Consider the following 14,123-nt stretch of genomic DNA (forward strand, 5'->3'; position numbering starts at 1 on the left):
TGCTCATAAGAACACTAAGCTGAGAAGCAGGCTTGGGACGTAACGCCAGAAAGAAGAAGAAGAACTCGATATCTACCCAAAAATCCTTTTAATACAGGTGAGCAATGACCACTTCTGGTTTGGAAGTGAATAAATGCTTTAACCAGTTAAGTACGAGTTGAAAAACATGAAAATAAAAATTTTTATTTTCAGTAAAAACACGTGATTTTTCGACCATTTCGAAAAATAATTCAAATATAAATTTTCAAAATGCTATCATCAAAATAATATTGCTTTCTTACAAAAGTGAATATAAAAGTATTGGAACTACAGAAATTTGATACTTTTATTTTTTGGATTTTTTGTGTCGGTATATTCTATAACTCAGCCCTTGGCTGGTTCATCTCCGCACATGATCTTGGCTCTTGGTCAGAACATAAGCAGAGAGCTAAAAACATCCAATAAAGATACCTAACTTAAAATAATTCTTAAATAACTGTAAGAAAAATTCTAGGGCAGATTAAGATAATGAAGATTAATTAGTAATTTTCAGCGTGATATAAGTCGATGGTCCCTTGTATATCGAGTTATGGAGAGTCGACTGTATTGACAAACATGTAGCAAAATAACTGGGAAGATTGTGAATGATTTATTAGGATATTCATAATGAAATATATTGAAGTTCCTTAGGGTAACACGGGAGACCGTGTTATTTTCCCTCTAACAATTTATATCAAAACTCTAACAATTTATATCAGAACTTTGCAGAAGCAAATCTCGAGTTTTAGTGAACCGATGAAGCTGAAAGTTTTATGGGTTGTGCGCTACATATATAGAATTACATGATAATTTTTTCACATCGATATATGGAGTGGTTCTTGAGATTTGCCTTTTCAAATGAATAGGGTGATTATAATTACGTCCCGAGTGGCCTTAAAACACTTCTTTAGAAATAATTTTACCAATAATTGTCAGAATCCATATTCTTGGTTTGAGTTTTTGTGCGTTACGAAGGTGGAATTTCTATAGGCTTTCTCGCAGTATTCTAGTAAACCAGAAGTCAAAGAGGGATAAGGATAATTTCTAAAGACGATTCTGAACTTTTTGAGAAATATGTTTTATTCGTAAATTCATTGGAGAGGTTTAAAGTATCCTGTAATTTACCTCTAGGTAAAATTGAATAAATTATTTTTCACTGCACCATTGGAATTATTATTGTTCTACCTGCTAAAAAAATTTATTGTTTCTCCTTCCTTCGCATGACGCTATGAAGCAATTCAAATACTCAAATCTTTCCATACCTCAAAAAGCAACATTTTAAAGAATCTAAAAAAAGGTAAATTATGAGAGTTTTCCAAAATTGCTGAATTCTTATACGTATGGTTTCTGATTTCCGTAAATTCATCGGGAATTCCTCAACAAAATTTAAATTAAATACAATAATATCTTACTTTACGAATTTCACCACAATACATGATTGGAATTTCTAAATGTAGGAAAAAATAAGTTCAATATGTTCACCATAGTATCATGAAACTTCAGAGTCCATACAAAATATTATCTATGCTTTTAGATACAATTTTTTTCAGTAAAAATTCCATCCATTCAACACCAATCATTTTCTACTTATTATAAAATACGAAGAAAAAAGAACAACAATTTTTGTAGTAAATCTTATAAGGATCACTTAAGCTTTTTTGTGAGGTACATTGTCACCAAGTTTCGACAGGAATTTAGTAAATTATTCCGTATTATATTTAAGTTGCATTTATTCAAAAAATTAGCAAACCAATTTAAATTTGTTTAATCCTTTTTACTTGCATGTATTTCTCTAGAAATCTAATATGGAGTGATTGATAGAGGTTTTTTTAAAGCAATCTCTAGAAATATTGATATATAGTAGTATAAAAAGTGGTATTTGAGCTAAAAAAATGGAGAGTGGACAAATTTTAGATGTTATTTATGGAAGTATCCTAAGATTACCACTCGGAAAAAAATGGAGTAATTTCTAGAACTTGAAAGAATACTTGATAGATATTCTAGAGCGTGTTGGAGCCACCCTAGATTTAAGAGCGTTAATATCTCCCAATTTGCAATATTCTCTTGTACTAAAACCAGTGATAACAGTATCCATCTCATTCGTTCCAATTAGCCTATATTACCAGTTATCACTCTTCCTTATCACTAGCCTTCAGCTAGTGAGAGAAATACGATCCCGATCTACATTCGGATAGGCCTTTTTCCTGAACTGAATTCCCATATAAACCTATATGCAAAGCAGTATCGAGTTAGTCGAAAATAAATCTCAAACCATACGCATCGCTGTATTCCATATTCCGTTCGTGGCAATAAATTCCGTTTCGCAGTAGTCCGTCCAAGTTACGTGCGCCGTGTCGAATTAGTGCTGTGAAAGAAGCAAACCCTAGCTATTCGGTCTTCCCAATTCCGCCGCGGTTACATTTCTGGTCCTGGTCGAGCCGGATCAACCGTTTAGTGACCCGAAAAAACGGTAATCGATTCGGACATTTCGATTCGCGGTATGTCGGTTGTCGAATAGTGAACATTCGCGACACGTCACGAGACGTTGCAAGTGACTTTCTGCAAGTGAAATTGCGAACATTATCTGCCCCAGAGCGGGTTAATTAAAGTGCGCGAAAGATCGATCGTTAATTAACATCGATCTCGTTAGTGTCGTTGGAGTATTGGCTGGCCTGTGGTGCTGCATGTGCTGGATCCAGCATCTAGCGTGGTCCCCATTGTGCGAGGAAGGTACGCTGGCTTGGCTTGGTTCCGCATTGTTCTACAGCGGACAATAGGACGTCGGTCAAAGGCACCAGATCGCCACGTTTTTGTGAGTAGACACCTTGTTAGTTTAACAAATTTTGTTGCGAGGAAACTGATAGTGGCTTCGTTTGCTTTCATCCCGTGTGAGCTAGTTGGTTGGTGGCTAGGTGCTCTGGCATTCAAATTGGTCGGTGGTTTTGTTTTGCACGTAGGTGAGGAGTTGAGTGATTGATTTCGGTCGTCGAGGCGTGGAAAATGTCGCCGAGTTTGAGGACACTTTCCCGCCAAGAGCGGTTTTATCTGGACACCATGACCAATATGAAGCACTTTGTAGAAAATTTCAATGCTGAGCGCGATAGAGGACAGCTCGAGGGATGGAAGCAACGAGCGGAGTCTTTGTATAACGATTTTCAGGCCAATCGTTTGAAGATTGAGCTGTATGGGGATGAGTCCGGTCGGCTTGAGACAGATGAAGAAGGTATGAGAGTTACGGAAGAAGCCAATCGTCTCATTCGACAGCGGTTCGAAAACGATTTTGTGCGGGTCCACAGTTTCCTTACCACTGAAATTCGCAAATTAACCACACCCACGCAAGCGGTCGTCCCTACTACTTCTAGAGACAGCGTAAATGTACAAGATAGCCCTTACTCACGAATAAAGCTCCCAGAAGTTAAACTCCCGACATTCTCTGGTTGTGTTTCGGAATGGATATCGTTTCGTGACACCTTCAAATCTCTCATAGACTCAAATCCCCAGCTATCGCCTATCGATAAATTGTCGTATCTTGTTGCTTCACTTTCCAAGGATGCCAAGAAAGTTATTGAGTCCGTCGAGCACACTGCTGCAAATTATTCCGTCGCATGGACCTTGTTGGAAAGGCGATTCGACAACAAGAAATTAGTTGTGAAAACCTACATCGACCACCTGTTCGCAATCGAGCCTATGAAGAGAGAGTGCTATGAGTCTCTTATGCACCTGGTGGATGATTTCGAGCGAAACCTGTGCATGATTGACAAGATGGGCATTCAAACTAACGGATGGAGTGTATTGTTGGCACACATGGTGTGTAGCCGACTGGATCCGTCCACACTAAAGCAGTGGGAAACCCACCATAAATCAACAGAGGTTCCCAAATACGAAGATATAATCCAGTTTCTTCGTACTCATCTAACGGTGCTCCAATCGCTGACACCGTCGAAGTCTCGTTCGTTCGAACCCGCTAAAGCTGAATTGTTTCGGCCACAGAAACCCAAAATTAATACAGTCCACACTATCACTACCACCAGTTCGTCGTCCGCTGCTTGCCCGTTTTGCTCGAAACCGCCACACTCTCCCTTTAAATGTGAGGTGTTCCAAAAGTTGTCAGTCTCCCAACGTTTCGAGCAAGTGAAGAAGAAAAACCTCTGCATCAATTGTTTCTCCTCCTCCCACCTACTTAGAAATTGCTCCTCAAGTGCCTGCAGAGTATGTAGCCAGAAGCACCACACCATGCTTCACCAACAATCGCAAGATCGCTCACCCACCCCGAAACCACCCACTTCTGCTGTCAGTTCGCAATCGTCGCCGTCTTCTCAAGGCAATCAACCAAGCCCATCAAATCAGTCCGCACACGCTCGACCTCCGTCGACAGCAGAACCCCAATCGCCATCAGCCAATGCCTCTACCCTCGTATCTACCACTCTCGTCGGAAGTTCCCGTAATGTTCCTGCCACTGTGTTGCTGCAAACTGCGGTCATCAAGATCTTCGACAACCATGGACAGCCGCAGTTCGCACGAGCTCTTTTAGATCCTGCTTCTCAACTGAGCCTGGTTACGGAAAATCTCGTTCAAAAACTACAGTTACATCGCTTCTCCGATCGCCAAGAAATCGGAGGTGTGGGTAATTCTATCGTCGTTTCGTACCATGCTGTTTTCGTCCGAATGGGTTCTCGCTGCTCGGATTTCGTCGCTGATGCACGTTGTAACGTCCTGAAGAAGATTACTAGGGAGTTACCAGTCAGATGCATCGATACTTCGCCATGGAACATTCCGTCAAATCTCACCCTAGCTGACCCTCAGTTCCATGAACCTGGACCTATTGATATCCTGATCGGCATGGAAATTTACTACGACCTGTTGCTTGAAGGTTTCATCAAATTGGGGCCTGAGAAACCGATCCTACAGAACACCGTCTTTGGCTGGGTTGCTTCCGGGAAGGTCGGATCTAATCAAGTTCCTGAGTGTGCACCTAAGCTAGCTCATGTCACTAGTGCAGAATCTCTCAATGAACAACTGTCCCGTTTTTGGGAGATAGAATCCTGCTGGACCAGCAGTACTCATTCGGTTGAGGAAACCCTGTGTGAAGAACACTTCGCTACCAACGTCTTTCGAGATCAATCGGGTCGCTTCGTGGTTACTCTTCCCAAACGTCCGTCGATCCTTAATAAATTAGGGAGCTCGAAGGATATTGCAAGTCATAGATTTCTTGCTCTTGAGCGTCGTCTGCAAGCCAATCCAAAATTGATGAACGCCTACTCAGCTTTCATCGACGAGTACCACCAGCTTAACCACATGCAAGAAGTATGCGACGAGGATGCTTCAGCCAGCTGTACTTCGTATTACTTGCCGCATCACGGTGTCGAGAAGGCAGATAGTACCACCACGAAATTGCGGGTAGTGTTTGACGCATCCTGCTCAACTGATAGCGGTATCTCACTGAATCACGCGCTTATGGTTGGTCCAGTCATCCAAGACGACCTGTTGGCAATCATCTTGCGTTTTCGTATGCATCGGTTCGTCATCATTGCGGACATTGAAAAAATGTTCCGCCAGATTCGAGTTCATCCAATGGATTACCCCTTACAACGGATTTTCTGGCGCGATTCTCCTTCCCAACCTTTACGCACCTTCGAACTCACAACAGTGACTTACGGCACAGCCCCTGCCCCATATTTGGCAACCAAGTGCCTTCAACAGTTGTCCAAGGACGGTTCAGACGAATTTCCTCTCGCTTCGGTGATCCTAGCAAAGGATTTCTACATGGACGACATGTTGACCGGCGTCGACGATGAAGACGAAGGTGAAGAAGCCTGTCAGCAGCTTCTACAGCTGCTGAAATCTGCTGGAATGAGCTTGCGAAAATGGACGTCGAATTCGCCAGCTATACTCTCCAAGATCCCCCTGGAACTTCGCGATGAACGAACCAGCCTTTCGCTAGATTCTTCTTCTGCTCCAATCAAGACATTAGGACTACAATGGCAGCCATCAGATGACGTATTTCGCTACTCCGCTCCCAAATGGTCTCAGGATGGACCAATTTCCCGTCGAATTGTTCTGTCCGACACCGCTCGACTGTACGACCCTCTTGGACTGATCGGTCCAGTTGTAGTGCTTGCGAAGCTATTCGTTCAAACTCTCTGGCGCACCTCCAAGAACTGGGACGACCCACTAAATGAATCTGAGCAGCAGCATTGGTTGGAGTTCCGTAGCAGTTTAGAGGAATTAGCAACAATCAGCATTCCAAGATGGGCGGCACCTGCTTCCGTGCTCGTATCGATTGAAGTTCATGGGTTCTGCGACGCCTCCGAAAAGGCATACGGAGCCTGTCTATATTTAAGAACCGTTTCGACCGACGGAACGATCGCCGTTCGCCTACTAGCTGCCAAGTCTAAGGTAGCGCCACTGGGTGACTCGAAAAAGCAGAAGCGTATCTGCTTGCCAAGATTGGAGCTCTCTTCGGCACTCTTGTTGAGCCATCTCTACCACAAGGTTCAAGAAAGTACAGCGTTGAACGTCAAGGCCATCTTTTGGACAGATTCAATGATCACTCTCCACTGGCTGCGGTCGACACCATCGCGGTGGAAAACTTTCATTGCGAATCGTGTGTCAGAAGTGCAGCATCTCACCGCCAGCGGTATTTGGGCGCATGTTCCTGGCATCGAAAATCCTGCGGATATTATCTCCCGCGGCATGTATCCAGGCCAGCTGCAGGAAACTCAATCCTGGTGGATCGGTCCGCAATGGCTTAGTCAACCGTCTCGATTTTGGCCACCTCTAACGCCCCAGCTGCCCAGTGATTTTCCAAACGAACAACTAGAAGAACGAGCTGTTTCGCTACCGGTGCAGGTGCACCCTCCAAGCGAAATCTTCTCAATTCGATCATCATTTCCAGCACTCGTGCGTATCGTTGCACTTCTACGTCGCTTCGTCCATAACACCAACCCAATCAACCGTTTAAATCGACTCAATGGTTTCCTGCGGACTTCGGAACTTGCTGAAGCTACCGCTCATCTAGTTCGCCTAGCGCAACAAGAAGCTTTCGCTAAGGATATCAAAGCTATAGGTAAACAGGGCCAAGTTGATTCTAATTCGGATCTTCGCACGCTTGCTCCAATTCTCGTCGAAGGGATTCTTCGAATAAGAGGCCGACTCAGAAATGCGAACATCTCCGAAGACAGAAAGCATCCTATCATCCTGCCAGCACGACATCCTCTAACTAGATCGATTGTCTCCTATTACCACCTCAAGAATCTACACGCCGGACCTCAGCTGCTTGCGGCATGCGTCCGAGAGAAGTTTTGGCCGCTTCGACTCCGGGATTTGGCACGAAGTGTTGTGCACTCTTGCGTAAGTTGTTTTCGCTGCCGTCCTCGTAACCTCGAGCAGATCATGGGAGATTTGCCTCCAGAGAGAGTTATTCCGACGTTACCTTTCCTTAACACCGGAGTAGATCTCTGTGGACCGTTCATGTACCGCAGAACGAGAAAGGCTCCTCCCATAAAGGGCTTCGTAGCTATCTTCGTGTGCCTTGTAACCAAGGCTATTCATGTAGAACTTGTCTACGACCTATCTACTGCGGCGTTCATGGCAGCATTGCATCGGTTTATTGCTCGAAGAGGAAAGCCGAACCTAATAGAGTGTGACAATGCCACAAACTTCAAAGGAACAGCGCGTGAGTTGAAGGAACTGGCCAAGCAGTTTCGCTCTCAGCAACATCAAGGGGAAATTGTCAATCACTGTGCCGATGAAGGCATCACCTTCAAATTCATTCCGCCTCGCAGCCCAAATTTTGGCGGGTTGTGGGAGGCGGCCGTCAAGTCCTTTAAGCTACATTTTCGTCGAACCGTTGGGAACTCCGTCCTCTCTCAGGATGAGTTCGTCACTCTACTGACCCGCATTGAAGCCTGCCTAAACTCTCGGCCGTTGACTCCACTTTCGACCGATCCCAACGACTTGGAGGTTTTAACCCCAGGTCACTTCCTCGTTCACCGTCCGTTGACTTGCTTCCCTGAACCCGATCTCACGGATGTACCACGAAACCGACTGGATCGCTACCAAACGAATCAAGAACTTCTCCGGCGTATCTGGAAACGGTGGACCACAGACTACCTCTCTGGTCTTCACCCGCGCACCAGGTGGACTCGCATTCGGGACAACATTGTCATAGGAACGATGGTACTCCTGAAAGAAGATGACCTGCCACCTCTGAAGTGGAAGTACGGAAGGATCACCAACATTTTCCGTGGAGACGATGGCAACATCCGGGTAGTAGACGTCCGGACAGCAGATGGAGAGTATCGGCGCGGAATCGCAAAGATTTGCGTGCTTCCCATCCGTCAACCCACAACCGAACCGGTCGCCCCGGCTGATAACACCCTAGATGACTCTTCCATCGTAGTACAATAGTACTGCGCAACGATCGGAGGCCCCAGGGCCTCCGAACCCTGTAAGTATGTTTTTATAATGAAATTTCAAAAAACTAATGGAATGTTTGTACTCCGGCATGTCCTGCGCATCGATGGCTGCTCCGATGGTCTCCCATTGAGTACGCCCAACCCGATGACATCGAGATGAACCATAAGATCAACCCAATCGAACCCCGAGTGTATCACAACAAGAGGACTCCCGATGACGTCACAACCACCCACAAGATATCGTCCGTAGTAGCACCATCACCGATCAATAGCGCAGTCGAAAGGTAGTCTGATTACTACCGAGGTCGCTGACCTACGTTGTTTAGAAGAGGAACCAAAACAGACCGGCGAGTCTTCCGAAGTGTGACGAAATAGTCGACAACGATTGGCAACCAATTCTCATCTCTCAGCATCATTGGTATTAGTCTGTTTGAAAGGATCGACCTTTCAACAGGGGCCGGCATGTTGGAGCCACCCTAGATTTAAGAGCGTTAATATCTCCCAATTTGCAATATTCTCTTGTACTAAAACCAGTGATAACAGTATCCATCTCATTCGTTCCAATTAGCCTATATTACCAGTTATCACTCTTCCTTATCACTAGCCTTCAGCTAGTGAGAGAAATACGATCCCGATCTACATTCGGATAGGCCTTTTTCCTGAACTGAATTCCCATATAAACCTATATGCAAAGCAGTATCGAGTTAGTCGAAAATAAATCTCAAACCATACGCATCGCTGTATTCCATATTCCGTTCGTGGCAATAAATTCCGTTTCGCAGTAGTCCGTCCAAGTTACGTGCGCCGTGTCGAATTAGTGCTGTGAAAGAAGCAAACCCTAGCTATTCGGTCTTCCCAATTCCGCCGCGGTTACAGAGCGGTTTAAAGAAAAAAAAGAGCAAACCCTAGTTATACGTCTTCCTATTCCGCTTAGACGAGTTACAAGATATAGGCTGTAATTATTATTCTTTATTTTCAGTAACTCTTGCCCCCCAAACAAATATTCCGGTTAAACGTTAGGTCCACGCATGATCCACTAAGATTGGTTGCTTTAGTAGGTTCCGAGGAAAGATTGAGGTTGAGGTATTTCTTCATGAAGTCCACGAACTCCATGTTCTCTCTTTACTCAAATCGATGTTAAAGTTGGCATGATTGGCATGATCTCTTTTTGATACTCAAAGAAGTTCTGCACCTTGAAGAACTTCTTCTGCTTCGTCGTGGTATCCGGGGAAAGGTAGAGGAAAATTTGCGATTCCAGAGCTCAGCCGTCATGGTTCTGCAGGGAGCGAGCGTGGCCTAACTGGTCGGTTTGTTTGAGGATGCCAACCTGTGCGCGATCCACGCCAAGCGTGTCAGCATCATGCCGAAGGACATCCAGCTGACTCGTCGTATCCGTGGAGAACGCGCTTAGATTGAATTGCAGCACAATTTCAAACAAAACGGGTCAGAAGAATGCATTCGACATAAAAGAGTTACAATCCGAGACATTTCATCTATTACTATTAATTGATTAATTTATTTATCATTTATAATTTTGGATGATTAGTTTTCAACGGAAATAAATGGCAAACAAAGTTTTACCTAGGTTCCCGTCACTCGGGTCGGGCGGCGGTAGCATTTGTGCAGCCTTCTCTGTGTACGTATTTCGATTCGATCGACAATTTCTTACCAAATCAAAACATCAACAAAGCTGGTGCTGATTAGGTTTAGCTCTTTGTTTGACAAGTTGATACTCTGATCGCTCTAGCATGCATTTACATGTAGGTAGCGACGACGACAACGCCATTATTCAAAATAAGTAAAGTTTGTAAGGATGCTTAAAATATATCCCCGAGCCCGATTTCATCTTCTAAACTCGTACCAATTAGCTCATACGGTTGAGATAATTAAATTTCTGTTAGATATCAGGGAGTTACTAAGGAAATTGCCTACATTTAGGCGTTTTCATAGCAATTCTTGAAATTAACTATTGTAACTATTATTTCTTTAAATATTGCACAAAGAGGCTAACCGTCGTACTTGTTTGCCTGCATTCAGTTGTTTGGCACAAGAAAAACCATGAAATAATCATTTTCACCCAAAGTTAAATACATGTCAACTTCAAAACGTCAAAACCTTATAACAGCAAGAAAATTGTGCTTTTCTATGGAATATAAGACATGCCTCGATATTTATTAATTTTTCAATAGTTTAGTCATGAAAATCAATAGTTTTTATTATTGGAGTAGATTCGTAGAAAGATTTTCAATCGATTGGTGCAAGAATCTTGAAAATCTATGAGTGCGTTAGTAAGTTATTAACAGTCAAAATCTAACCACTTTTCGTGACGCGAGCGATTTTTCGTTTTTCGAAATTGTACCCCAGTATGTTGCCGTAAGACGTTATCCAACGTCAAAAATCAGGCTCTATCCCAGTGAGGACGTCATGCCAAGAAGAAGAAAAAGAAGAAGTGGAGCACGTGGTTTCTTTTCGTAGTTTCAATTTCATTTTACATATTTGACACGTGTGTCGGCGTGTACATGTAAACTTCAAAACGTCAAAACCTTATAACAGCAAGAAAAATTGTGCTTTTCTATGCAAAATAAGACATACCTCGATATTTCCTAATTTTTCAATAGTTTAGTCATGAAAAGCAATAGGTTTCATTATTGGAGTAGATTCGTAGAAACATTTCCAATCGATTGGTGCAAGAATCTTGAAAATCTATCCGGGCGTTAGTAAGTTATTAACAGTCAAAATCTAACCACTTTTCGTGACGCGAGCGATTTTTCGTTTTTCGAAATTGTACCCCAGTATGTTGCCGTAAGACGTTATCCAACGTCAAAAATCTTATTTTCCATAGATTGAAAGAACCTTGGAAGAATCTCTGGTAAATGATTCGGGAAAATATTAGGGGAACAATAATAAAATTCTCTTAGAAATCCCTGAACAAACTACGCAGGAAATCTTAATGTATTTTCGTGGAAGGGTTTTTGAAAAAACTGCGAACGTATTCCGCTAGAAACATTATAGGAATTCTAGAATTCTTTAAACATTTCTCAGTAAGGAATTTCAGAAAACAAATCGATTGAGTTTTGAAAGAATGCGAGATGTTGCTCTTTGATTTTAGAGAAGTCTAAAAATAATTATCTGAGAAAAAATGCAGAATTTTTTTGAGAAATCATGAATAACATTTTTCCAATTAAATTCATTTCAAATGTTCAAGTAATTCTTGTTGAGTATTACGAGGAATCCTAAGAGTAACACCTGGAAAAATCAATTATTTTGCAGGATGTCGGATAATTTTTTGTGTCGGTATATTCTATAACTTGATAATTCTATAAGTCGATGGTCCCTTGTATATCGAGTTATGGAGAGTCGACTGTATTGACAAACATGTAGCAAAATAACTGGGAAGATTGTGAAGCATTTATTAGGATATTCATAATGAAATATATTGAAGTTCCTTAGGGTAACACGGGAGACCGTGTTATTTTCCCTTTAACAATTTATATCAAAACTCTAACAATTTATATCAAAACTTTGCAGAAGCAAATCTCGAATTTTAGTGAATTTTAGTGATGAAGCTGAAAGTTTTATGGGTTGTGCGCTACATATATAGAATAACATGATAATTTTTTCACATCGATATATGGAGTGGTTCTTGAGATTTGCCTTTTCAAATGAATAGGGTGATTATAATGACGTCCCAAGTGGCTTCTTTAGAAATAATTGTACCAATGATTGTCAGAATCCATATTCTTGGTTTGAATTTTTCAGTTCCGCTAGAAACATTATAGGAATGCTAGAATTCTTTAAACATTTCTCAGTTAGGAATTTTTGAAAAAAAAAATCGATTGAGTTTTGAAAGAATGCGAGATGTTGCTCTTTGATTATAGAGAAGTCTAAAAATAATTATCTGAGAAAAAATGCAGAACTTCTTTGAGAAATCATGAATAAAATTTTTCCAATTGAATTCCTTTTAATTGCTCAAGTAATTCTTGTTGAGTATTACGAGGAATCCTTAGCTTAGAGTAACACCTGGAAGAATAAATTATTTTGCAGGAAATCTGGATAATTTTTGCTGCAATTTTTCAAACAATTCTGTTGATAAACCTTAGGAAGAATTTAAACAGCTAAGTTAGAAAAACTGTCGGCGAACTCTCTGAAGAATTCGTGGAATGAATCTTTGCTTGATAATCTTGAAAATATGTTTGGTGAGACTCCTAATTTTTTTTTTTTTTTTTTTTTTTGAGAAATCCTCAGAAACCCCTGAAAATCCTAAACAATTATTAATGAACAACTGGAGGATACTTTGAACTAACAATTGGAATTTGAATGTTATAAGTGCGTAGAGGACCTTCCTGGAGAAATGATTAAAAGAATTTCTAATGCGTTCTCTGGCGGAATTCTTCAAGAGATTTTTGAAGCGATTCGATTGAAATTTCTCGACAACTTTTCTGGTATCAGGTATCAGGTATCAGAAGGCCGGCTCCAAAGGCACGTTCCCCACCAGTTGGGAGATTTGTGCCATCGCCATATTTGAGCCTATTTCATCATCTACCCGATGGGAGAGGAAAGGGAAGGGAAAGATGGGAGGAAATAGGAGTGGGGTCCCTTGAAGAGGGAAGATCGCATAAGCGAAATGAGAGCATGTAGCTCCATACCACAATGGGTTCGAACAGCGCCCTAAAAAGGGCACTGCAAAACGCATGAGCGTAAAGAGAGCCTATAGCTCATTACCACAGCGGGTTAAGAATAACAGGATGTCCTGAAGATTCAGGCTTCTATATTCAGTTTCACTTAATAAGTGTTTACCAAGTAATTGGAATCGCATTTGCGCAAAAACTGGACAGTTACATATCAGGTGATACGAAGTTCCATAATCGGAGTCACAACTATCACACACAAATGAGTCAGCACGCTGAATATTTGCCATGTGATAGTTGAGTCGGCAGTGGCCTGTCAACGCTCTGACCAAGAGACTGCAATTCTGCTTTGACAGATTTGTTAAATACTTCGCCACCTTTGGAGATGGCTCAGTAATATACAATTTTGTTTGACGACACGACTCCAAACTATTCCAATATTGCTTGTGCTGAGTTGCCACCCAAGAGTTTATCTGAAGCTTCACCCAGCACTTCGAAATTGGAATAGCCGGCTCAGGGCCAATGAAGTCATGCGATGCTCCATCGCGAGCTAGCTCATCAGCCAATTCATTTCCAGCGATGGAAGAATGGCCAGGTACCCATACAAGGTTTACAGAGTTGACTGAATTCAGTTCCTCAATTTGAGTTCGACATGCGATAACAAGCTTCGACCTTGAGTTGGCCGAAGCGAGAGCTTTAATAGCAGCCTGACTATCTGAACAGAAGTATATGACTTTACCCATTACGCGCTGTTGAAGTGCTGATTGCACTCCACACATAAGAGCAAATATTTCCGCCTGAAAAACGGTGCAGTTTCTACCAAGTGAGTAAAACTGATTCAGCCTTAGCTCACGAGAATATACTCCTGCACCAGCTCTACCTTCAAGAAGGGAGCCATCAGTGTAACATACTATATTGTTTGATATACTTCTTTCCAAATAGCCAGACGTCCACTCTTCCCGTGAAGGGAATTGTGTGGTAAATATCCTGTAAGGAAAGTTACAAGCAATTGTGAGATCACTTGGAGCAAGGACAATTTTGTCCCAATTCACCAAAAGTG

The sequence above is a fragment of the Aedes aegypti genome, chromosome 2, assembly GCF_002204515.2.
Source record: "Aedes aegypti strain LVP_AGWG chromosome 2, AaegL5.0 Primary Assembly, whole genome shotgun sequence".
Classification (NCBI taxonomy): Eukaryota; Metazoa; Arthropoda; class Insecta; order Diptera; family Culicidae; genus Aedes; species Aedes aegypti.